Genomic DNA, 27,440 nt, shown 5'->3' with positions numbered 1-27,440 from the left:
GGGGCATGAGGAATTTTGGGCCTCCGGGTTGGAATTTATGGACGTTGGAAAGGTTTGAAGAATTATTGCTTTTCACATCAGAGATGCCGGTTCCGACCGATGCCCCAGTGGAACACTGCAAACGAAGCCCACTTCAACAACTCTCGAATACCGTATGCAATTCTTGTACGCCCTATAAGAACGGTGCGTACTCTTCTTCAAGGTGAATGCCTGTGTTTTTTTTTTTTTGCTGCCTCTTGTGCCCTACCATCTAAACACCATCGAAAACCCGTTAGCACGCTTCTATGCAAAATTTATTCACCAGGACCCACTTTTCCAGCCATCGCAAAACCGGAGTTTAGAGAGAAAAGCATTGCCCGGACTGAGTGCCCATTCCTCAATAATTCCGACAGCTACGTGATGCGTTTGCTCAACATTGGGTGATAAATCAAAACATCTAAAACCGGCTAGGAGGTGAGATTAATGTTGTGTAGCTTTAGAGCATAACACGAACGTTCATCTACCTAGCTACCGGACTTGCTTAGCCGCAATGAAATATAAAAGGGAGAGAGAGAGAGAGAAAAAAAAACGATGATGATGGACAGCCGGTTGGGCCGTCTTGTCCGCAAAATTATCGATTCCAAACGCAAATCGCAATTGATATAAATACATAAGATTATAGAGTACCCACCATGGGGTGGATGACGCGCTGCAAATACCAAACGTGCGCACAAGTGCGCTGCGTTTGGAGAAATGTTTAGTTCGGGACGCCTTCTGACCGTGTCACTCATTCGTCCCGGGCGGTGGTGTTGCGTTGATTTCCGTCAACATTTTTGCAAGCATTTAGACAGCTTGACGTGCCGTGTCAGGGACGTTTGTGGAAAGTGAATGAGACTTTGCGTTTTCTTTCCTGCCCGGTCGTTTCGTTCGCCAGCTTGAGCGTGACTAAACCTAGCCGATTTCGCGTTTGAAATGACTGCCGCCCAGTGGGGATGATAAGGATCATTCGAGATTGCACGATTTTGTGACTGCAAATGAGCTGGAAACGTTTAAGATGTTATAAAGATTAGTAAATAATGTGTTTAGATGTTTTTTTTTATTTGCAAACACTCGCAGCACACAAATAAGCGGATTGAATATGATAACCAAGTCGAACGATTCCAGTTACAACTTATTGGATGTTACGGCTTTCTTGATGAAATTTTACAAATTTTCGAACATCTCTTGAAATGAAGCTTCTATCGTGTTCGACTTCAGTTTTTGAGCCAGTTTTGTTAATCAATTCTATTCTTCTCCCAACTATTCGGGACGCTCTAGATACTTGAGTCTTCACCCTTCGGAACCAATTATATGACTGTACGCAAAGCACGACACAAAACTCTAGACGCACCTAGGCTCACTGTCCATGATATTTGTTACATTTGAACAAGACTTAAATTTTATATTACTAACCCAGGTAAATGACAATCCGGCATTGTACCGTCATAATCAATTGTAAATAAATGTGGTAAGCGGCCACCACACGGCAGAAACTTGTGTCTAATCCCATCTAGAAAACCACTTTCTTCATTAAGTATTTCTTATCTAGCTATGGCTATTATCATGCCAAAAAAGCCAGTAATGGCAAATCAAAAACGAAAAGAAAAGGGAAAGACACCGCATGTTTAACGTACCATACTTCCTTTGCTTATTTTACTAAAATAAGTGTCTCAAAATGATGCTATGCCTACACATCTAAATTTAATATTTTATATTCGAATAAGTTTCCTACAGGTTGATGATTAATGAGAACAATATCATGATTTTTGATAGTGAACACACATGGTTTCGCCTAAACCCAACTATATCCCAAACTATACCCAACATCGCTAGTAACCAAGAGAGTATCCTTTCACATAAGCGTCCACGAGAGCGTCCTTTCATTTATGTACGTTTTATATAAAGTATATGTTTCATATAAGTTAAACTTCAATTCTTCAAGTCAAACTTCCTCTTGGCTTAAGCATTACCAGTAGAATAACCCTTTTTTCTCTTAGTGATGAAGAAATTCACTTAATTCCTCGCAAGGTAGCACATTATCACCGCCACTTTTCATATTATACATATCAGACATACCAGTCATCTCCTGTTTGTTGTTCAACATCGCTCTAGAGGGTGTCATACGAAGCGCGGGTTTCAACATCCGGAGCACGATTTTCACCCGATCTCTCCAATTCCTTGGCTTCGGAAGCAGAGTATCAGTTGACGGCGACGATCTCGAGGTGGTAGAGAAGTTCTGCTACCTTGGAACGATCGTAACTTCGGACAACAACGTAAGCAGCGAAACCCGAAGGCGCATTGCTCAGGGGAATCGTGGCTACTACCGACTCCAGAAACTCCTGCGATCCAGAAGACTCCAACAACACACGAAATGCACGATTTACCGCACCTTAATATGTCCGGTGATCCTCTACAGTCACGAGTCTTGGACTATGCTGACGTAGGACGCCAATGCACTCGCCATTTTCGAGCGGCGGGTGCTAAGGACTATCTTTGGCGGTGTGTGCGAGCAGGGCGTGTGGCGAAGGAGACTGAACCACTGAGCTGTTTGGCGGTGTTGATATCCTGACGGAAGTCAAATGCCGGAAGGATACGTTGGCTGGGGCTTCGGGGGTTCGGCACGAGGCGTACAGGAACACAGCGAGCTCGTTGACTGGATCAAGTGGAGTCTAACCTGTCGGAGATCGGATGAAGCCGTGGATGGAGGACTGCAGCCCTAGACCGAGTTTTCTGGAAACTGATTGGAGACCTGGCCATGTCTTCGCAACGTGCTCAATCCAAACGCCAAGACGAAAAAAAGTTTTAGCTGGGATATGAGGCTGTTTGGCGAAGTCAAACAGAATCCGCGCATTTTTGCACTCCTGCTGTCTCAGGATATCGCGCATCGGCACCACCGGGGATCTTCACGATGCCCGAACGGCTGCTAAGAGTTCGGGTCTAGCCGTATCGAACTCCACACATGACCAGAGGATGTGGTCAATGTCGTGGTATCCGTTGCTACAGCTATAAACCTTGGAATCGGCGCTATCCATACGTTGAAGATGTGCATTCATCACATAAAGACTTGACATAAGTCTCGAGATCATGCGAATAAACGCATGATCTACCGGGAGCCTGTGAAATCAGGGACGCAGGCAAACCTGTGGTGAGATGGAGTGCAGAAACCTCCCGAGATCGTCCTCATCCCACATGCTCTGCCAGCGGGCCATGCAAAGCGATTGTGGGGTGTGAAGAAACTCGTGAGGGGGAATCGACCTCTCAAAAATGCTGCCATCGGAGGCACCTCGTTTGGCCAAGGAGTCTGCTTTTTCATTGCCGGAGATTCCGCAATGAGCAGGCAGCCAAATAAACTCACTTAATCCTACTACTCCTCACTTAATTTTCGTCATCTGACAGCGAAGGTACTATCAGTACAGGCAACTCGACCGATGTTATTGTGATCAATCTCTAGAATCTCAAATTAATATCTATCTTTCAATAATCACCATACTATAGCATAACGATTTTAGACATCTTTAAAACTAACTAACAGCTGACATAACTAGGTGAGACGTTGAGCGAGAATAGAGAACGTAAGCCAAGACCTTTAAACTTCTTATCAGCTTTTTTAGTTTTAACGTGGAACTGCGGACCATCGTTCTACCGGAATAAAAAACTCAGCATATCACTCAGAATTCTTGTTTTCCATGCCAAGTTTAGAATTTAGAATGTGCTATTTTAATAAAAATTCATAATAAACATGATCGTTTGGTGTATTGTAATCACATACCAGAGACACAGAGACATATCAGTCAAGTTGTTTTCGTACAAAAAATACCCAAGTTCCCTATAATGTTGCCAACATAAGTTGTGGGGAGAAAATTATCATTTTCCCGACAGAAAAAGCATTTGAATATTATTCATCACTCAACACCGCAAACGTACGATGAAGGACAAATCGTGTCAACCACGTCAGCTACTCATCCTAACCTGCATGTTTTGTGCAAATCAAACGTTCACCAGCTAACCTTCACCTGCGGTGTGTCTGCCAGTTGCACGTGAAAGTGATCGCGCCGGCAAACGTCGCAGCTGTAATGCTTGTAAACCGCCAGCATATATGTCATCGACCATCGCAGGGGCAGCGATTTGTATGCGCGTCACGCCTTGTTCAATTTTCAACATTACAACCAAAACATGAAACATCATATTTTAAATTAAACACATACAAAACGCCATCATCATAGCAATACGGCCTGGCCGTCCCTTATGAATAAAAAAAAAAAAAAAAAAAAAAACGCCATCATCACCAGAGTGAGAGGTCGGCGATCGGTGGGAGAAACGATATTATTGTTCTACTTAACTTCAAAACACTTATGATGTGAAACGGTGTGCATGCGCTAACGGTATGTGCATTTCGCACATTTGACTCACATCACGGTCGTTCGTGGGACGAATGTTAAATTGAATAAAATGGTGCAGGAACTCTGCGCGAACGCGATACTCTGCTTCTGATGCTACCTTCTTAAGGTGAAAAAACTATCTATCAAAGAGAAAGAAAAGTAATTTCATTCCTTCCTGTTCCACTTTTCTTTCACCCACCCACGGAGAAAAAAAAACTCCCTTAACAAATAATCACACATAACGTCCAATTGATTCTTATCCCTCCGATTTTCACAACTTCAACTTCAATTTTAAATGTGATTAAATGTATTTGATCCTACCCCTCTGCCACACGGTGTGTCCAATGCACAATGTACAATAAAACTCTTAAACCAGCATGATACCGGCTTTTCACACTGTGAAAATGCACCCCCGCACTGATGTGGACGCTTTTCCTCCTATCAGACAAGAAAATTATAACAAAAAAAAAAACGAAAATGATAATCGTTTCGCTGCCGGGAGTTGAAAAAAGCATTTAGGGGGATGATGACTTCGATGATGATAATGATGAAGCAGGATGATAAGCTTTCCCGGACCATTCTTGTCCGCCGCCCCTGGGTTTTCCTTTTCGGGCAAGTGTAAAATATGTGCGCGCATTTGGTTCCCCGTGGGCAATATTTTATAACTGAAAAATATGTTTGCACAGCAGGAACCAACCGAGAAACAAACCGACACTTCCCGTGCGCCGATAAAAAAAAGGGGAGGATTGTTAATTCACCCACCTTGCAGAGTGAACCAAGGGGAAAAAAAGAGGGTGGCGTTTGGTCACGCAACAACGGCCAAGCAGGAGGGTTGGTGGTGAAAGCGTAATAAACTTATCAACTTATTATGTTTTGGTACCCGGTGATTGAATTTGTGTGACGGGCCTGCCCACCTTCGCCCCCCGAGGGAACGGTCTCGAGTGGAACGACTGTTTTGTGCATTAAATGGATAAGCACCAGCACCGGCAGATTCACAATGGAGCTTCTCGGCGAGGTGGCAAATGACGGATGATAGCAGCATGCAACAACGTGCACTGCAAGCCCCGATTACGAACGGACCGTTGACGATGATGTGCTTTCGAGTCGATTGATGGATTAGGGTGTGTCACTTCGAGTGGCTCCGTTCGGTCCGTTCGGATGCGCTTGCAAAGGTTCTTGAGCTGCAGCTCAACGGTGAGGCACCTTTTGTTTGGTAGATAACAATCAGTCATCATTTAAGACTACTTAAGTTGTCGCTTTTTTTGTAACAGGAACGTGATGAAGAACAAAAAACTAAACATGATGCAATATGGACAGTGAGTTTTGTATTTTGCTGGTACGAAAAACAAGAAGCGAAAAGAATGATGTGTGATTTTTCCTGCTTTTTAACAAGCCAAAGAAAAAAAAAGCAACTAACCTCGCAGCCGTCCAGCGGTGCGTATCGGTAGCTTATCACAACCACTCCATCAATTTAGTAGACCTTAAACGAGATGGATCGCCAGAAACTTTGGTTTGAAGTGGGTTGCTGCGTTGCAGAAAATGCTACCACTTTGATTCTATTTTAGAATTTCATTTTCTTATCAGTTCAGGATCAGTTTCATCAAGCGTCATCATCAAGGTATTGCAAGAAATGAAAAATGGTAATATTTCCCTAGCTTCACACGGTGCGCATCACTAACACGTTTGCCCGTAAGCTCAACGGTTAAATAAGAAATGAAATTTAAAATGCTTTCCTAAAGGCCCAAGGGCAACAAATTGAAGCATAAGTCCCATTATTTTAAAACTATTAGCTCATGGCGCTAGTTAAAAACCGAACAGTACAGAAGTAATAGTAGTAGTAGTAGTAGTAGTAGTAGTAGTAGTAGTAGTAGTAGTAGTAGTATTTTATTAAACAATTTCATTTTACATTATATGTCTGCCATTGGTGCTGGTAACCTCGTATCTCATACATATGTACCTTAACTCAATATCTTAGAATACTGTGCTGAGCGACGCCATTTGATACGGTACACAGTTGTAAACTTTTGAGATTTTTACCTTTGGAATAAAATTTCGACAAAAAACCCTGGTATCCTGGTAATATCTGGTAATATCTTCTACCTGACAACTGCTATTTGCTATACGCTGACGATGTCAAACTGTTTGTGCCCGTAAAATCGACCAAAGATTGTGCTAATCTACAGCTAGCTGTCTCGGTGTTCAACAACTGGTGCGTCCTCAACTCTTTGTCTCTATGTACCGAAAGGTGTTTCGTTTTGTCATTTACGCGTGCGAAATCAATGGATAATTATGATTATTATATAAACTGCGTATGCGTTTCAAGAACTGCACAAAAATGCGCGACCTAGGTGTTTTACTTGACCAAAAATTGTCCCTCGGACTTCATTACGACAACGATATCAACCGCGCCAACAGAACTCTAGGATTAATATTCAAACTGACTCGTGACTTTGACGACTCCCGGTGTTTAAAAGCTCTGTATTGCTCGCTGGTTACATCGCTCCTGGAATACTGTTCACCTGTGTGCTGTCCATACGCTAACGAATGGATAAACGGATTTGAGGTTGTCCAAGTTAGGATGGGCCGATAGTTCCTCCCTCCCATCATACACTGAGCGTTGTCAATTTGCATCAAGTCACATTCATAGCAGGACTTCTTTTAGGAACTATTGACGATCCCTATTTATTAGGAGAACTTAGATTTAATGTCCCCAGACTATCCGCCAGACATCACCTAATGTTACTTGTTACGCGCTCGCGCACGGAGTATGGAGATAATGCTCCACTAATATCCATGATACGCCGATTCAATTCGCATTCGCACATGTTTGACTTTAATATGCCTCTTTCCACGTTTAAAAATCTATTACGCATCCGTTTTACTACGAACAAATTATCTGTACATGACATCTGTTTTAATTTATAAGTTTTGAAAAATTGCAAATAATAATAATAATATATCAAACATTAATTCACGTTTGTGCAGCACTTTGCCTTGGCGTGATGTTAATTCTTCTTAAGTTATATTTACACTTACAGTTTCTGATAAATTCAGCAATGCTTGGCAAACTTGAAATTCTATAAATATCCACTGTGCTAAGCCACCGTTTTATACATTTATTTTGCAGTACTTGCAATTTCTTTATGTGTGACAAAGCACAGCTTCCCCATACGGGTGATGCGTATAGAACGATGTGTCTGATTGTTGCTTTGTAAAGTAATAACTGATTCTTAGAGTTAAACTTTGAGTTTTTGTTTAGAAAACAGTACAGTGATTTCATAACCCTTTTCCCCGTTAATGAGCTTTTGGTCAATGTGATTGTTAAATGTCAATCTTTCGTCTAAATAAACTCCTTGATATTTTACATTGTAACACCATGCAATCTCCGAGTTGTTTATTTTGAGATTCTTGCTAGGGTTTTGCCTTCGACTAGTTAGAAAAAAAATATCGATTCTATTTTGTTTTCGTTGATTTTAAGCTTCCACGCGCTGCAGAAGGCAACATATTTCTTGATTCCAAGCATTAAGTTTCGAATTATAGTAGCGGGTTTGCGAGCGGAGGAGCTAATAGCAAAATCATCCGCAAATGCAAAACGTTTCACAGATTTTATTTTAGGAATAACTGATGTAAATATGTTGAAAAGTAACGGAGATAAAACAGTACCTTGCGGTAAGCCCGCTAATGGCGTATTTGACTTTAATACTTCAATTTTCATCCTCTTAATTTAACAAAAAAAAAACATTTTTTACACATTAATTTTACATTGTGATTTTTTAATCAGTTTTAAGGCCTTCTTAATGTCAATTTTACACTGCTTAGTAGGTTTTTTTTATTGTAATTTAGTCACACTACGCTCTTCTTCTTGGCTCAACGACCTTCTAAGATCATGCCGGTCATCGAATGGCTTACGAATGGTGACGAATCGAATGGATGGGATTTGAACCCCGGTCCTGCCGTGTGAAGATCGGCACAACAGTCGACAATACCATCGGACAGCCCCTTTACGTTAAATCTGCTGATAAGTAACACTGCTCCTTAATTTAATGTTTATCCAACATGAACGAAGTTCAATGACTTTCCAGTGACATTCCATTCTGACCATTTTATTGGTTTATTTATAGAAGTTTTAAAAAAAATATTTTCAAACGTTTAGAATTAACTACAGCAAAAACTAAACATTTACATAAAACAGTGCTTCATTTCGTAGTAAGAAGATAGAAGAGAAATAAACAAACAGAGAAGGAAGCAGTTCCATACTTAAAAATTCATCACTCCGAGGTGTGCAAAGCCACTGCCAGAACACAGCAGAAAGCGAAGTGAAATATGAACTGTTTCCTTGAATGATTTTCTACCGCCCATTTCAGAATCAGAACGCAGCCAACCCTACGAGGCGGATAGGGAATCTTTAGGGGTAATAACAATGGCGTTTGGAATTGAAATTTTCCGCAGCTTAACCATTTTTACAATAATTTTATCTTATTAGCCATAAATTATTCACATAAATTCTAGACCGACGCATTTGAATATTGCAGGTCGAGGGTGTTCTTTGTGTACCGTGTGCCATTTTGTTCCGTGTTGGAAGCAAGGAAAGGCCTGCTCCACTCACAACGTAGAGCGTAGGTTCGACAAAGAAACTACCGCAGACTCTAAGCTCGTGAGACCACCGTGAGTCTGGTACCGAGGGTGGTTCGAGAAAAAGGTGTTCGGTCGTGTTCCCTCTCTCACTCATACACAATACAGCCCTGTACTGCAGCCACGAAATCAACCAACCACCGGGGGTCAGACTAAAAGCGTCAGTCGAATGATAAATGACCGTACATCATAAGCCTTCCGTGTGCGCCACCGGATCGGAACACCGGCGGTCGGCGATTCAGCTCTTCCCGTAACTGTGGAGCTTTTTTTTCGTGTGCGTTTTCCCTTGGTCGAGGGCTGTCGGAGTTTTTCATATGTATAATTCAAAACAAAATGAAAATGGCGAAGTTAAACCAGCTCCACACTGGAGCATGAAAACAACCCCGCAGCTGTTCTCTACGGTGCAAACTCAAAAACCACTGTTTCGGAGCGTGTTTTTCTTGCCTCGCACAAGGCTCGCTGCTGGGTCCCACTGGTATAAAAGGGCGGAATATTTTATAATACAATTTATTCCGTTTCTTCTTCTTGTCCTTTCCACGTCAAAATCCTTTTTATTACGTTCATCTCTTTCCCTGGTCTGCAGTGCTAGGTCCTACCGCTTCAGCTACTTCCACATGGATAGCGCTGGATGGCGTTCTTATCTGCGCTTTCCATTTCGCTCCAACTCCAAACAAGCTAGCTTTGCTTTCTGCCTAGCAAAGCACAATTTTCCATTCCTTCCCTCTTTCTTCCTTCTTCTCATTCCTCGAATCTAGTGCCTGGAAAATAACTTCCATTTTATGAATTCTAGCATTTCGTTTAAACCATATTTTTCCCTTTTTCCCTATGACCCCGTGTGTGTGTGTTGGATTTTTTATTTCACAAACGCTTCTTTGTGTGCCACCTAGAATCTCCTACCGTGTGTGGTACGAAGAGGGGAGCTTCCGTTCCGGTTCTCAGCGAACATGCAAATGTCTTTACCGCACCACACGTTCCCATCCCATCCCTTCCACCCTTCCCAATCGGTTGCCTTTGCTAGCAGAGCAGAAGAGCTCCAACGTTTCGTGCTGATGTTGATGTTGCGCATATGCATAAAAATGGATAATCTTATCCTAGCCAATCAAAATCAGAAAATATAAAAGAAGCACATAAACCCCTTCACTCCCTATCCTTGAGCCTCCTTCAGCCCGCCCGTTAAACGGAAAGGAAGCACACTCAGAACGAAGGCAAAACCAATCTTCAGCGAACCATGCCTTCCCAGCCCATCCATCTCAACCCAGTTGCTACCATTCGCCCCCTCCTTCTCATCATCCCTCACTGCGCACCGTACAGCAAATCCCCCCCCCCCCCCCTTAGCTCCCTGGCTAACCATTGTTCTAAATTTATGGAAATAATGCGATATTTCCATATCATTCATAAGAACAGGAAGACCGGACCAAGAAAACGTCGAAACGCCGAAACGGTCGACCCGTCTCATTCGCTCCCAAAGGCAGCGGCCAGGGTAGACAACGCAGTAAAAGGGTAGATTTAAAACTTTGCATAAACAGACATATACAAAAACACACCAATACACAGGGCAGAGCCGACAGAGAGAGAGAGAGAGAGAGAGAGAGAGAGAGCAACAAAAAAAGGACACTAGACAAGAAATGAGGAACATGTAGTCAGCAAGGAGCGAAAACCGATGGCGCGCACCACGGAAAACCGTACCGCGATGGATGGAAAAAGATAAAAGGGCGAAGGAAAATTTGCTGGTGCTGACGCTTTTCTTTTTTTTTGCCTTAGAGCTCTTGTTTGTTGTTTCGTTTCATAGCTTTGGAAAATTCTTTATTCGATGCGATTCGAAAACGATACGGAAAACGGTTGGAAGGCAAAAGGGTTCTAGTGGTAGCACGGGACGAAGGGACCTGGGGAATCCCGTTTTTCCGGAATGGAAATGGAGCTTACCGGAGCGTAAGAAATGGAAATCAAAGCCCTCCTTCTTCGCACCACCCACAACCGTTTTACACTGTGTGAGTGAGACGAACTACAGAAAAAGACAAAGTTTTCCGTTTTTCTTGAACGCTTGCTTCAAGAAAATGTCCGCAAATTGTAGAAGATATTTTTGCGATGGGCAAAAGGCGATTGTTTCAATTTGTTTTGGGGATGGAGAACGATTTTTCTGTTGCTCAACTACAAATGGGTGAACCAATATGCAAAATGCTAAATTGATTATTTTCTGCAAATCTCGACGACGACAAAGACGGTGGCAAAACACAAACTGGCGCCATGATACGCGCCACGGAGCGCAAAAACAATAAACAATTCATGCGGGACACTTTCAGTAGTTGAGAAAACTAAAGCGATTTTTTTACATTTAAAAGTATGTTTTAGCAATATTACGAAAAGTAAGTAATGGTATAAAATTGACTAGTGTATTTTGTAGTATTAGTTATTTATTTATTTATTTTCTTACCTCTTTCCTTTAACAGTTAAATTTAGCTCCTTATAAGTTTTACAAGTCGTCTAGCTTTTAAAAAGGTACATTTTTGTCAGATTTTATTTTCCTTTCAAATGTTCAAATGTGTTTCAGTTTCTTTTCAACACTTACATTTTTATAAATAATTTTCTCAATTATATGACAATACAGCAACGTGCCATCATAATTAAAAATAAATAAAACATTTTAAATTATATAAACAACACTACAGTTCGTATACTCAACACCGCTTGTGATGACTAAATTATGTAAACGTATTAGTAAGGCATTTTTATCTGCAGTCTAGTAAGCCATTTCGATGGCCGGCATGACCTTAGAGGTCGTTAAGCCAAGAAGAGAAGAAGCTACGACTATTTCATGTCAAGAAATTCAGAAATGGCAGTCCAAAACATTGGGATTGTATAGCAAAACAAGAGTAAGAAATGTATATAATAATTTAATAATAAAACGCAATTTTATTTATGAAATACAATTAAAAAAAAGCAATATCCAGATGGATTCCCGAGGAATTAACGCACAAAAACAAAATAAAAACCAAAAAAATTCTCAGTTATTTGCGATCGATACTGTTTGCCATCAAAGCCATTGCATTAACTCTTTGTCAGGGATTACAATTAACTTGATAATTTTCCTTCTTCACCTCATCAGAGCTGTCATAATATGTAAGTACGTAGCAAACTACGGCTGCTAGTTTATCCAACGAAAGATAGCCTTCTCCCTTGTCTAAACACAGACAGGACAGCAATGTAGCAAAAGAACAAACCAAACGAGACGTCGGACGTTGAGTTTCACACCTAGCCTCGTACGCTACCGAAAGAAAGTCAACGGTTGACCTTGCCCGTTTCACTTAGCACGCGGCATTTTGACTGCGTCGCTTCTGCAGCTGCACACGCCGTTGCTTGAGCGTGTATGTATCAAGTTAATCCCAATTTAATTAGTCATAGACATTGGGCTTGGAAATTCTACACCAAGAAAAACGCGCCGTACTTCCGAAACAATAAGCTACGGCACTACGGTCCGTATATGTGGCTCTCCGGTTTTTTTATTCTTTCTTTCGGAAAAAAGGACACTTCATCCCCCCCAAACTAACGCTACTCGGTGGTTCGTTTTGCTTCCGATCCGCCGAGCGCACAATCCGGTGAAATTCGATATGCCAAAACACGGTCAAAACCGTCCGACTGACGGCCACTTGTTCGACTTCGCTCACCAGTTTTATCGCCCCCTTCGCCGGCTATTATTTTACGCACGACCGGAGATCAGGCGAAGTGTATTGACCCTAATTGTTGTGCTCGGGAGTGTGATATCACTTTCACATCTACGTTCTGCATCGTCCTACACTGTCCTTTTGTGGGGGGGAAAGTTCTTCCCGGATGCACCGGACAGTCGTCCAACATAGTTCGATTTGCAAGCGCGCGAATGAGAAAGAGAGGTTAAAAATCAATACGAATGTCAAGGCTAACGACTTCCTGTCCTGTGGGGTTTTGTGAAAAGGTATTCCGGTTTTCGCATGGTTGGTGTGCGTATGCGTAAGATAAGGGTAACCTCCAGCCACATACCACACCACCAAGTCATAATGAAGATGATCCTCTGACACGCATCACACCAAACCAAAAACATCTCACTCTCTGTTATGACAAGACACTTCACATTCTGACTCATAGGATACACCACATTCTATCCATGCTAAATTAGCTGACTAATTATTGCTCCAAATCTGGCCCACCATTCTAAGACGGTTTGCTTTGGTCGTCTAATAATCCACGCCAAACGTATACTTCATACAAAACTTCATCCCGCAGTAAGCCTCCAAGAGGGGACAAGTTCTGTCTGGCCCTGCTTCCAAGCGACTATGTCGGCACCTGCTACAGCCGAACGACGACGACACCGACCTTCTTGGAGAGTGTGTGTGTGTGTGTGGAACCGATCAGACGCCGCCAGTCGTCTCTGGCGGTCTGGGTTACTGGGTAGTTTGTTTATTTTTAATAAGCACCACTTCTGGGTTGGTATTTAAAGAATCTGACGGCGGCGGAATGGGAAAGGGACGCAAAATTACTCATCTCAAATCGTTTACACTTTACCCCCACGAGATCTCTTTTTGTTGTTGTTCGTGTCTGGTAAATGTAGCACTATTTATTAGTCTTCTGTAATTACCTATAAAAGCAACAGCAAAAAAATCCTAGACTAGAGTTTTAACTACATCGTCTACCAGCACACTTCCCAAGTACTAGCGTTCCCAGTCTCTAAAGCGTTCTCGTTCCGCACTATTTATGACCTACGCCGGGTTAAATCGCTCTAGGCCTCATCACGCTGCTGGCTCAATGTGTGTTGCCTGCCACTCGTTAAAAATATACATTTTATTATTGCCCGTTTGATTCGACCGTGATGAGCGATCGGCGTCGCCCGTGCGTTCCTCGAACACTTTCCCGAAATTATGTTTATTTGCTGTTTGTCTCCATTTCATAACTCATTCGAACGGCCTTCCAACCGAGTCTCACCACTCATTTCTTCGCTGACTGTTAAACACCATCAGACGGAATGGAACATAATGCGTGTAGAATGGGCATTTAATTGGCATAAATCATTAGTCTAGCAGATTTAAATGTGTGGCGAGAGTGAGATTTCCGAATAAGCGACCGTGTTTGTGTTATTTTGCTCAGTTTTTTTTACTAATCCACCACTAAATACTGTGGCTTGGCTCTCTTTCCCTCTCTCTAGCGGGGTGAGTCGTAAGTGTAAGATGGAAAGATGTAGAATGTCATAAAAGCGACAGAAATTCCCAGGCTCGACGACAGCCTCATTGACAGAGACACCTGGAGACGTCCTGCTGGCGTTGATCGCATGCTTAGTATGCCAACTTCATCATCATCGTCATCATGAACGCTGCGTTTATCAGCGGTATTAATCTTCACATCCACACATGGTCACTCTTGGTTATCATTTTTGTTGATTAATTAAAAATTATAAATCATAACAAACGGGTTGTGAAGCATGGTGAGAGGCAAAAGAACTCATAACCGCACTTTCGGTTGGTGGGAATGGAACCGGATCGCATCGTTAGGCCGGTGGGTTTTATGTTTTATGGGCGAAACACACATACACACACGCATAAAATCAGTGCCAGAAACAAAGAGGGAGGTCGAAATTCTTCATCATTCCATCGATAAAGACGGCAGTACCGAAAGGAACCTTCCTATACAGGAGACCTCAAAACTGGATGGGAAAATAAACCTTATTGACATTCTCAAACTAGATAATCTTAAACAAACCATGTCAAGTTAAATAGAAATCAAAAATACTGCATTGAACAAAGATCAATCACAATGGCGAAGTCTTCAAGCACTACCGTGTTCAACATCGAGCAATAAATTAGGCAAGCCAGGCTCTGGTGGGCTTGTCACGTTATGAGAATGGCACCAGACAACCTAAACCGTAGAGTTCTTTGAGAACAACTACATCGACAGAAGCAGTTGTGGTAAGCCTAAATTATGATGGAGTGGATACCGGTGTCCACCAATACGATCAGAATAATTAACTGACAGAAGAGTTTTAATTCCTATTTTGTTTTGTTTTACTCGGCATTTGATACCTACCGATTAAGTAAACTTTTTTGTACAAAAATAACTAAAAAATATTATAAATCATATGAGGCTTTGGTCGCTTTTTGAGGTTAAAATAATGTCAGATAACTTCTTTTGGAGTATATAAATCTATTGTTAAGTTTTCTGACTTTTCTGATCTCTGATGATCTCTGATCTGATCTGACTTTTGTACAACAAAAGCACTTCCAATTCAGCATACGGCCAGAGTGCAATAGAGTTATTTTCTCCAAAATTCAAGCATAACGTTTAAGTTTACGTTGCGCATCTTGAGTGGAGCAGCTCGTCGAGCAACCGCCACCGGAAATCTGGTTCGAGTCGAGCCGCGCATGGTTCAACAGTGGCAACGGTGGTTGAATGTTTAATTTTTCTAAAGTGTATTAAAATGATCAATTCACTTGTCACCGTAGCCCTTGCAGAAGGGCCACAATTATTACACAGGTAGGAATCAGTATTTTTACCCATTTTTTGTGTTCTTTCTTTAGTGCCGACTGTTTGCCTGCTTGTTTCATTTTAATAGCACCGACGCCACCGGAATGCTCAACAAACGCTTTTGTAATGCGACTATCAAAACGAAACCGACCCGCGGCCCGATCGTGAGACTAATGAGACACCGTGTCCCAATGTTTATGATGTCCGCTCTCCCTTCTATTTCTTTTCCCCCCGCAGCGCTTTGCGGCATTGGATTTCTGTTTGACATTTTCGGTTCACTTCAAAACTGAAATAAAAAGCGCAACGACAATGTGATATTCTTCCAGCTCGATTGTGAAGATTCCGCCCGGGAGAAGGCGGCGAATAGAAGGCGCTATCCGTCATCATCGGAATCGGGCATCGGTTTCGTTCGGTTACCTTTCCCGTGTTTTAGATAAGACAAATTCGACATTAAAACAAAACATCAGCTGCCGACCCCGGACCAAAACGCTAATAAGCCAAAAAATCGTCGCTGATTTGAATGAATCTGCTAGGGAAAAGACATTAACCAAAACAAAAAAGTCTCCAAAAAGTTAGGATTTTGAGAAGGTTTCGTTTAAAGGCGGGTTTTCAAGTCGCCGCACAAGATCGCCGCGTTTTTCCATGACAGATGGTGGCAATTAAAAATTTATAGCCATCAGAGAGCCGGTATAATAACGACTGGCGGGGACGATCGTACGATCGTACTGATTCGATCGGCATCCAAAAAATACCCGTAGGTGAGGTGTTTTTGATTTTCGGGAAACCGGGAGGGCAAACGGGGAGTTTCTGACCAAAAGCAAAAGAGGCTTTCAAACTAAATACATAAACAAACAAAACACTACCGTTCGGTTAGATATGTGTACCATTTTATCGATGAATCGGCATTTTCTCATGACTTTTTCTTCTTCTTGGGATTAGGTTTGTGTGGTGAGAAAATTTCTCATTTCGAGACAGAACACAACACACCACATTTCGAGTAGCCCCGGTAGTAGGCCTTCTTAATCGATTATACATTTTAAAAGAACTTCCCACCCTTTCTGTCGCTCGGACACTCAGAATTTCGTTCCGAAATTCAATTCTAAATTCTTCAACACTTCTTCGTGTGCAAACAACCTTATCTTGGCTTCTTCATCAGTTTTGAGTGCAAAAAATTAAAGCTAAACCCTTTCCAAACCCATCCGACTGTTTGCCAAAAACAGGTAAGAGGGTGTAAATTGTAACTCAAAAATTTTAAATTACTCTTTCGATGACTTTTGCCGCACCAGCCTCCACCAGTCTCTATCAGGGTTCGATGGTTCCTACCGGAAAATGCCACTTGTCACGCCATCGTGGCACCTCTTTCGGGGCTGATAATTTGTCAAATCCTCTTCGGCAGTCTCCATTAGCGCCCGGGCGAGTGCAGAAAAACGAGCAGGCCAAAACCAAAACACCCGGCTCTATGCTAGAGCAAAGTTTCGAACCCGTAACGGAAGACTAGTGAATAGCCGTAGTAATTATGACAATTGAATTGACTTTTTACCCCTTTTCCGGGGATGAAATAGAGGTTGGTGGGCGATGTAGAAGAGAGAGACAGAGCTACAACAGTCCCAAAACCGGAAACGACCGGTTTCCTCCTTCGCTCCTTCCAAACGCCATTACCCCATCCGAAACATATTAATTGAAAAACTTTGTCGATTATCATATTACACTTATTGAGAGTTAAAAATTTAATTTTCCTTTGCACACAATTTTTCCTAAAACACGAACCATGCCCCTTCACCTTTGGGAAGTCCTGTTTTGGGGTGCCATTGTTTGCACGTCTTAATGTCTTCCCTACCCAAAATCACCTTCCGTTTTGCACGGTTGCAATTAAAAGACGACATCATTTCAGCTTCATCACCTTTCCACTTGTCCAGGGGGATGGGCTGCGACGGTTGAACCACGAACCATTTCTTGACTGGCGGACGACTCATTTATCATTTTCCAACAATCTGTAGTACAATTGTTTGACGCTTGCGCTACGGTTTTTCTCCTGTTTTCCAATCCTTTGCTTTGGCGTTTGGTGGGTTGTGTAAAACTTCTGTAAATAGACACATTTTCCCTGAAAGCCATCAGTACACGATTGATTAAATAAAATCTAAAGAAATAGGATTTTCGTGCTTGGACTGGATAACTAGAACGGAAGAAAAGCGTGAAGACAGGTAGTTGGTAGTGACGGGTGGAAATGAAACATGCTGACGTACAGAACAATTTTATTATTCCCATACCCATATGTGGGTGATGTGACAAAACTGTCACTGCTCTGCTATTTGCGAGCGCTCACAGAAAATGACGACGCAGCACAAAACTGGGGATGCTTCCCGATCTCTGACACCCCTTTTTTTGCTGGTATTGATGCGCTAAATCACGGAAAATTTCGATTTAGTAATGAAATTTTCCTACCAGTTTGAAGGACGGGGTAAAAACCATCATCATCATCATCATCCTCATTCACAATTATTGCTATTGTCGTTTGCTGTTTTTCCCCTTTTTTATATATACACTCGTAAACTGTCAATGGCATCTTTTGATTGTGTGTTTGATTATGTGTGTCTTTTGTGGATTTGTATGCGAGAGTTTGGAAGGAAAATTATTAATTTTTTTTTTACATTCTTGTAAAAGAAATTGTAATCCGGAAGAATTTCTCGAATTGAAGCCATTATATGATCATTCATTATGCTAAAGGACTGCTTATGACATCAACCGCCATAAATTAGAAGATATCACGAGAGAATCTTAAAGAACTCAATTAGATTAAGTCTTACTGATTCAAATATCGTGGTCTTATCATTGTCTTAATATTAAAATTCAATTAACTATAACAAAAGGTGACGCAGCAAAGAGAAAAAGTAGCACTAAAGACATAACGCGAATTGAATCTAAGAGTCATCGCCGTCGTTGGGTAATTATCGCTTCGTCAGTCAGGTCAGTTTTGAGTGGTCTGTAATAACATTCTTGAAGGGCCATTTATGTGAGGCTCTAGTCAATAGATCGAGTGCATCTATTTCACCGATGAGAAGTTTATACATGAAGATGCATCGGGCATTATCTCCCCGCAAGTGTAAGCCTAATAACATACAACGAATTTGGTACGAAGGACGAAAAGCTGCATTACACCAATGAAATGAAGAACAATACGCAACATTCTTTTCTGGACAGATTGGATTACATTAGATAGTGAGTGAGTCACTAAACTATCTGAACAGACGACGAATAAATCCTAGCATTTTGTTAGTATTGTCTAAAATATAAAGTAGTGTTGATGAAAGTCTATCCTGCGGTCCAGCGCGACTCACAAATCCCTAACAGTATTAAACCGAAACAGTTGAGCCCTGAATTGGAATAGTTAAAAACTATAGGACTAACTGTTCGAAAGAACGGCAAAGACAGCGTCAGTAATAACCAATGCAATGTCGTTAATGTAGAGTCAATGATTACTGCGCCATCAAACTCCCTAACCACACTTCCATCTTCTCTGCCGAAGCAATAGCGATTCAATTAACCGCCATCTTCACCGACAGTGCTAGTGTTCTGTCTGCCACGAACACTAGTGTCTGGAACACGAACCCCGCACTCAACTCCTTGACGACATCCCTTCCTAACCCGAAATCGTTTTATGTTGGATTCCGGGTCACTCCGGAATTCACGGTAACGAAAAACCCGATCAACCTGCCAACAATGATCGACTCCGCCCTGATGAACCACACAATACCCGTTCACGCCGAGATGCCATCGGCTTCACCAACACCTTTATCTCCCAACACTGGAACTCCACATGGCACAACCTAGACCTAAGCAACAAACTCCGTCCCATCAAGCACAACACCGCTGCATGGGAAAATACCGATTCCAGCCACATCGAACGAGTCCTTTCCCACCTTCGTATAGCTCATACCCGCCTTACACACTCCTACCTCCTGGAAAAATCTAATCCTCCACTCTGCAGTTTCTGTAGTCTCTAGTTTCTAAGACTCAAAGCCTCTGTAAATAAACGAAGAAAAAAAAAGTTAATGTAGAGTAAGAACTGCAGAGACCCTGAGAAACGCAAGTGGAACTCTCAAATTTCCATGAAGAGGCGTTGTAGATCTGCACGTGCTGAATACGACCTTTGAGGTAGGCACTGAAGTATTATGCCAAAGGGACAGAGAATCCTGGAGCTGGACAAACTAGCAACAGACGCTAGTTCACGCAGTCAAAAGCAGCTTTAAAGTACGAATATACAGAATCCATCTGAGCTCCAGAATATCATATATCAAAACAGCAGCATTTCGAGATGAGGAAGCAAGCAAAGCATTACGATTTCAGAAGAGTTTGTAGCTATATTTTATTCATCATTTTATTTTCTCATGATTTTATTTAAGTCAAAGTCAAGGTCATAGAATGTCAAGGCTTCTTGAGTCCTATTACAGCATCACAAAACTTTAGATATGTTATCACATTTCTAATAATTACACTATCTAAAACCTGTGACCCTTGGCTTAACGACCTCTAAGGTCATGCCTGCCATCGAAATGGCTTATTAGACTGCCGATATCACGTAGTTGGTTAGTTAGTCCTCACTACGGGGGGACGGTCCGGATGGGATTTGAATCCTGGTCCTGCCGTTTGAAGACCGGTACCGCTACCTTGACCGTCACTTAATCCAAATTTCATTTGATATGTGAAATTTTAAAGCTTATATAAAACATGAAATATTCTGGAAAATAAGAAACACAACTTAGGATTTCGATGCAACAAAAACATAATTTCAAATAGTAAAAAATGTTTTTATTTTTTCGAATACAGAACTCAAATAGAACCGAATCAACATTTCCGTTGCTACAAAGTTTGCACTACCATTCAAAATTAACAATTGTTACGTCATACAAAGTGATGGCCCTTATGATACACAGTAAATAAATCTAGCTCTAGCACCCGACCGTTCATCTCTTAACACCTTCTCATCATATTCCGCGTTCCAACGTCAACGAAACGTCCCGCGTGGTGAAGGTGTTTCTCATCACCTTTCATAACAATGTCTCCAACAACGATCGTCCACATCATCGGACAATTGCATGTCCTGCTATCCATAACATCTCACTCTTGTCTCTCAGCTACTCAGTCAAAATCAACAACCCATCCCTTCAGTCGCAGACCACAATCATTCACGCGAACCGTTTCTTCTTGAACGATGAAACTATGTAAAGCTAGACCAAATTCTGCCACAATCGCTTCCTAGCAGTTAGGGACGGTGTGTTTGCGCTCCACGTACCTGCGACGACTTTATGCCATCGGCGACGAAGTTATTATGAGATGAGACATTTATCTTTCGCACCCGCAAGAACAATCCCACCGTGTCGCGGGTTGCCGGTTATGCGTTGCGAAGAAGGAAAATCCCATAGCACCAGGGACTTGCTAACTTTGCTTAGCGAAATGGGGTTTCTTTAGGGGAGCACCATACCACATTCCATGGCTGGTTGCACGGAGCGTCATCATTGAAGAGAGATGATCCTTAACGCAGTAAAGTGCCAGCGTAAGACCTTGATTTTCTCGTACGCACTCGCATTGGCTGGAAAATGTAAGCCGCGAACTTACCCAAATAAAGGACGCACTGTTGGTTTGGCTTAACACGCTTGGCTACACAAACCCGGGGCTCATCATCGTCATCATCATCATTTTCATCGCAATGATTATAAAGCGTGACTAAATTAATTTATCATACTCACACCCTCGGCAAAAAGGAAATCCCATTCCTAGAAGAGGCAATAAAGAAGGGGCTTAAGCTTATACCTTTTGGCTTCTAGGTAGCTTTCGTCGGCGTTGCTCCAACAAATTTTATCCATTGCGATACAAAACACAAACAAACGGCCTGGCAGGGACAAGAATGCACAGAAATATTCCTACTATTTTGGATAATTAATTCAGAAATGTGCGAGCTGAAATTAAAATGTTAAACTATTTCATGCTAAACTACGGCTTGGTCTACAGTCTGCCGTTTGGGGCTGGTTTTCTTGTTTGTTGTTCCCTTTTTTTCTCTCTCTCTCTCTCTCTTTTCCATTCATTTTTGACATGTTCACGATCGCAAGCAGAGGATCATTTTCACTTCTTCTCTTTTTCTTCCTTTCTTGCTCAATTATTGTTTTTATGTTTGTGTTACTGGTCATTCTTTGATATTTTCTGTTTCATTTCCATCTCATTTTCTGTCTTGCCGTTTGGAGGAAATATGTTTATTCTATTGCTACTTATTAAGCGTGTTGCACTGTTTGTGTGCCTGTGTTTTCATCACACCATTCACAGCAAGCGAGTGTGACGATTGTTATGTATTACGATCAATTACAACAATTATCATAAGACGAATGCGAAGAAACTGTGCTGCTGCCATTTTTCTTTCCACCTGACAGAACCAAGTCTGGTACCGGCCACCGATGGGGCAACGGAGAGAATCAAAAAGGAGGGGGATTGTGATGATAAATGTCCGACCATAAATATTCAAGTAAATGGAATACCTTTCCTCACCCTCCGGAGGATGACCGACCCTTTGCCGGAACGCGCGTGAAGGTGATACCAAATATTTATTTACAATTTTTTGGGTACGCTAAATTCCCTTCCACGACTTTCAACACTCTTCTTTTCGCTCTCTGGTGATCTGGTGGTAAATAAGTGCGGAGTGAGGAGGATTGTGCCTGGGGCAAAAGGTAATTTATTCCTATCCTAATTTTTCCCCCGGACTGGCTAATGTCCGAGCGTTCTGACACCCGAAATGGCCACAATGGCCGACACATTCTAGACTAATGCGCGTTAGCGTTACATTTTAATCAGACTCATAAGGCTTAATAGGTTCGCGCTGTGGTGGTGATGAAAAAAAAAAAAGGTGTGAAAAAATGCAACCGATCCCACCCGGCGATAGTGAGCAGGGGTGAAATGAAGGTGTAATGACCCGAAGACACGGCAGGCTCAGAAGGGTCTGTCTTATCATATCTGTCCGGTGTGGAACTTACGACTACGGTTCGATCGATCGTGCCAACATTTATGACTTTCTGCCGCGTGACCTCACATGAACGTTCCCTGTTCGCCTGCTGCTCTTCTGTCTCAATTAAGACATCAAACACAGGGTACAATAAAATCGCACACAGGTCGTCAGTCTGCAGCACAATATGAGGCTCATATTTACGAACCTCAGTATTGACAACCCATTATGGTATGTTCCATCGATGTCTACAGAAGGGAGCGCCATTCGTATACATCCCGAAACAGTCCGATATGGTGGGGGTGTTTTCTTCAATTCATCGGACCATATGTCAACATATCGGCAAACAGAATGAACGGGGTTGTGTGCCCAAATTTTGGCCGTAGAACTCTTCCGGGAGCCGTTATCGTAAATCACAATCCTATTACTTCAATATGACAACTTCACAGACACATCGTGGAACTGCAATTTGTCATCGGATCAAAATCTGCCGGATTTGCAACACACAGCGGGGAAAAATTGAAATTTTTACAACAAAACATAGAACCCTCGGATGAGTCGTGGATGGAGGATTGCTACCGACCAAGTAAACCGCTGCTACGAAGACAGTAACAGTGCACTGAATATTGATGTTCACAGATCTGTTTTCTGGTTGATCCGGTACCGTACCATCGCACGCGAACCTACTTCCCTGGCCGGTTTTGCCGAAAGTCGTTACGACATCGGCAACTAATATTGCTTTCCTTTCCTGCTCAGCCCTTTCTTTTTCTGCGAGAGTAATAGTACAGTATTCCTTGGTCGGTGAAAATTCCACGCCACAAAACCCCCGCACCATCACACAACAGCCGTAGGGGTTTTAGGACGGACACCAACCAACCGAACCGAAGAGCGCAAACAATGCTGCACTTTGGCCATCCCGTCCTGGCAGAGGGATATTACTTTTTATTTATTAAAGGATTTTATGCCTTTATTCACGCCACATTGACTTCCGGCAAAGGATTGTACGCCCGCCTGGCACGAGCCTGCCGTATGAAAAGTCACAGCCAAAATGCAAACATTGGCCGGGCACGTTTTGCACTGTGTATCGGGCACAGGGTTTATCAGCGGAAAATGAATATGTATGTCATATCGTCGCTTTGCGGATAAACGAGCGCCTGTCGGAAGGGTTTGTGGGAGTAACTTAAAAAAATGCCATGCCAAAAAAAGTATTTCAATTGTAAGTTATATTGTAGTGCAGGGGTTTGAAGTGTAATAAGAAATGACAAACTGACTTTATGAACTTTATACCACCCCGAACTTTATACTGTGCTAGAAAAATAAAAATAGTAACTTTGCGGTTTTTTTTTCTTTCATTGTTTTTTTAATAGGTCAAATGAAGATCATCACCTTCAAATTGCACCTCTTCCATCTCTTCTCCCACTCCTCGAAGCAGGTGAAAAACGCGGATGCTGAGATGTCCTTTAGTTCCACCGTCGCTGCGGCTTCTATCTCCTCGATAGTTTCAAAACCGGTGTCTCCGAAGCGGGCGTTTTAGCTTGTTGAACAGCCAGAAGGCGAGTGGTGTCAAATCTGGCGAATACGGCGGTTGCGGAGCAATATGGGTGCCAGTTGTTGCGAAAAACTCCCTCAAAACGATGGCCGTATGGGAGGGCGCATTATCGTAGTGCAAAAACCAGCTATTCTTAACATTTTTTTCGACATAGATTCTTCCCCAAAGGCTTTTTGTAACATTCTCAATGTTTCCGCAGCGTTTATTTCATTGCGCAAACAAAATTTGATACATACGCGCTGCTCCATAAACTTAGACCTGGTCAATATGGACGAAAACACTTGGCGCAGCTCCGAAAAGAAAGTTACACTTCTGGCCGGGTTGACGTTGTGACTTGAAACGTGGCAGAACTGTGAAAAACATACATATTGGACAAACGAAAAATAAAAACAAGGAGCTTCTTTTACGGTACGGTCCGGATGGCAATTGGATGGCCGGTTCTGCCGTTTGAAGACCGGCGCCGCTGTCGCCTATACCACCGCTCCTCACTAAATGTTAAATAAAATCGCTTTTTCTTACTCTTCGTCTTCCGCACTTCAACGTTAAAAGGTTGAGGAAGGGTCTTCAATAGCTTATCTGCTTACTTTTGACTTATTTTACCAAAAGCAATTTACCCAATCCTACCATGGTATTTTACAGCGATTCCTCGATGTAAATTACTGTCATAACTATGTCATAGTTATAGAATGTATCTTGTTTTCTACCATTACAAAACCCTAAGGAGTAATACAGAATAACAACTGAAAAAACCGTGTAAAAATATTCTAAAACTTCAAACATTACTCCACAGATGGACCAAATAAAGAGGAAGCATCATTCGATATCATAATGAACCTGCCTGGAATTTTGAAGCATCATCAAATAATTGAAATCCACACCCCTCTGCAATGGGCCAGAGGCCACCGTGGGTAAACATTGATAAACGAGTCGACCTTTATGACATATGCTCCATTATTAAGTTTCAATTTTTCGATTGCCTTCCTCAAACCATTTGGTAGAAAGCAAATGGGGAAGAAGATACAAAAATAAAAAAAAAACACATATCGCATTCGTTTTTAAAGCCATAAACGATTTGCTCACCCCAAAACATGTTTGTTTCGTGTAAATGCGTTCGTAAAACGGTAATGATAAGTGTTGTAAAATGTTGTTTTTTTTTTTGTAGGAAGAAAACACACCCATAACATCCCTCGTTGAAATTTTAGCCAACCGTGTTGGCTACACGAAATTGCAGCCTCATACATGTGTAATTTGAAGCAAGTGTTCTTCGGTTGCTTGGCACGGGACGAGGTTCTCAGCCGACCGGAACCAGGAAACAGCAGTAAACAGAACCTGTGTCGCTACGGCAGCTCGAATCTCGAGCAAACACTATCTGTTTGCGGTGTGTACGTGTTCGCTTACACTATTTGGAGTGGGTGTACGTTGAAGCAGGCAAGTTTAGAATACCATTCACCATCGATATCGCATCAATATTGAAAGCCTGCCCCATTAATAACTCTCCCAACATCAACAAGCCCGAGCGCTTTCGAACGTTTCGAGACAGTCGAGCAGGACCGACAAGAAAAATACCTTAGGTCATCTTTTTATTGCCATGCTGCCCCCCACTGCCGACACATCCACTAGCTTCGGGCAATACGAGCCAAAGGGTAGGAGGAAATGGACGAGTGGTCCTTGGAGTGGATTCGTATAATATTTTACAAATTATTGTCTATCATACCCGGGGCCCCGAAAAATCAAGACGCCATAAATCAGAACCTGTTCCAAAGCACGAAGACCCATGTCGAACTCTCCGCTCCACTTCGCAATGGCCAGGGCACTGTGTGCCCGAAGATGATGATGATGATGATCCCTCGCAATTTATATCAATAATAATAAAAAATATATTTTCCTTTCCAGTCTGGCGCTAACCACTGGTCAAACACACACAACCTGGCCGAGGAGTCACTATCGGGCAAACATCTCTATCATTTTATATCTTTAGCTCGGGTGCGAGGTGGTGCTCGGTGTGGTCACCACATCCCGAGGCATCAATAAAATTCCCAACCACCACCACCATCGGCGTCTCAGCTGACCCACCAATCAAACAAACTTGAGCCAACCGTTGCCTCAAACCTCCTTCTCCACACCTGGTGAGAGGATTCCTGTCCCTGCATCGATCGATTGGTTGGAAAAATTATTATCCCCTCTGGATCTACCGTGTCTGTGAAGTTCTGGCTAGCATTCCCAGTCTCGTTGCATCAAAAACGTACAACAAAAGGAAATCATACATTTATTGCTCAATGCGCCATCCAGGAACTTGCGATGTACGAGGGAGTTATGAAATTCATAAACCTACCCGATATTCCATACCCTATTGTTGCGATTTACTTTGCGCCACGCTACAGGCACAACCTAATCCACCTTTTTCAGGTCATAACCAGCAACCCGGTCAAGGGATTACCGAACGTCCGAATGGTTGAGTTCTGATTTCTGCACTCAGGAGCTTTCCGATGCCCACCCAATATCGAAGCAAACTTTAACCCCTCAATTGGTCATCTTTATCCCTCTATATGCGAAAGTAATCACAGCTCCGGTGGATGTCCAGTGTTGGATTACAGTTTTGAGTTATCGATATCGCTTTTCTTATGCTGTCCCCAGTGTTTCAGGTTCCGTTTTGCTGTCACAGACTTCTTTCCTCTTCCTCCCATTCGAATGCAACGTAAGCGAAACATGGGCATGCAACCCGGGAATGTGACTATTGGTTCGCTTCGGCACGACGGGAGTGAGCGAATTGCGCAAAACAGGGCCACTGGAAGGTATCATTTCACACGTGACACCGCTTTCTGGTGCCTCGGTTCGTGGTCAGTGCTGGTTCGTGGCCATCCGGCGGCTAGGGAACAGCAGACACAAGCACACATATCGGGGTTTCACTCGCTCAACCATGACCATTATCGTAAATGTTTGATAGAAATATCATAAAGTAGCAAATATCAATAAATCTACTCTATTCTATAGGGATTACGTTTCTGACATATTTTTCGACGCAGTGGAGAGGGGTGCCAGGTTGTATTTTTTTTTTTTTTTCGTTCAGGTTCTCTTTCGCCGTTTGCCAACACAATTCGCGCCGCCAATCGAACACGTTATGACGTAGAATATGGAATTGTGTCGGGGAAGCGTGTGTACGGGTGAAGCTGGGAGCGAAAACAGGTTATCAGTAAATGTTGGGCAGCCAGTCCTATGACTCAAAGTCTTAAGCATTGTTTGACCTAATTGAAGATGGTTGTACAATATATTTTTATAGTGCATTACTTAAAGATTTTCAATCATGGTAACAATTAGAACAAAAAAGGGCGGAAAAATTAGTTAATAAAGTTCATATTTTTCATCAACTTAAACTCATCTATTATATGTTTTTAGG

Source organism: Anopheles maculipalpis, chromosome 3RL (genome assembly GCF_943734695.1).
Source record: "Anopheles maculipalpis chromosome 3RL, idAnoMacuDA_375_x, whole genome shotgun sequence".
NCBI lineage: Eukaryota > Metazoa > Arthropoda > Insecta > Diptera > Culicidae > Anopheles > Anopheles maculipalpis.
The sequence above is the reverse complement of the archived record's forward strand: the minus strand, read 5'-3'. Positions refer to the sequence as shown.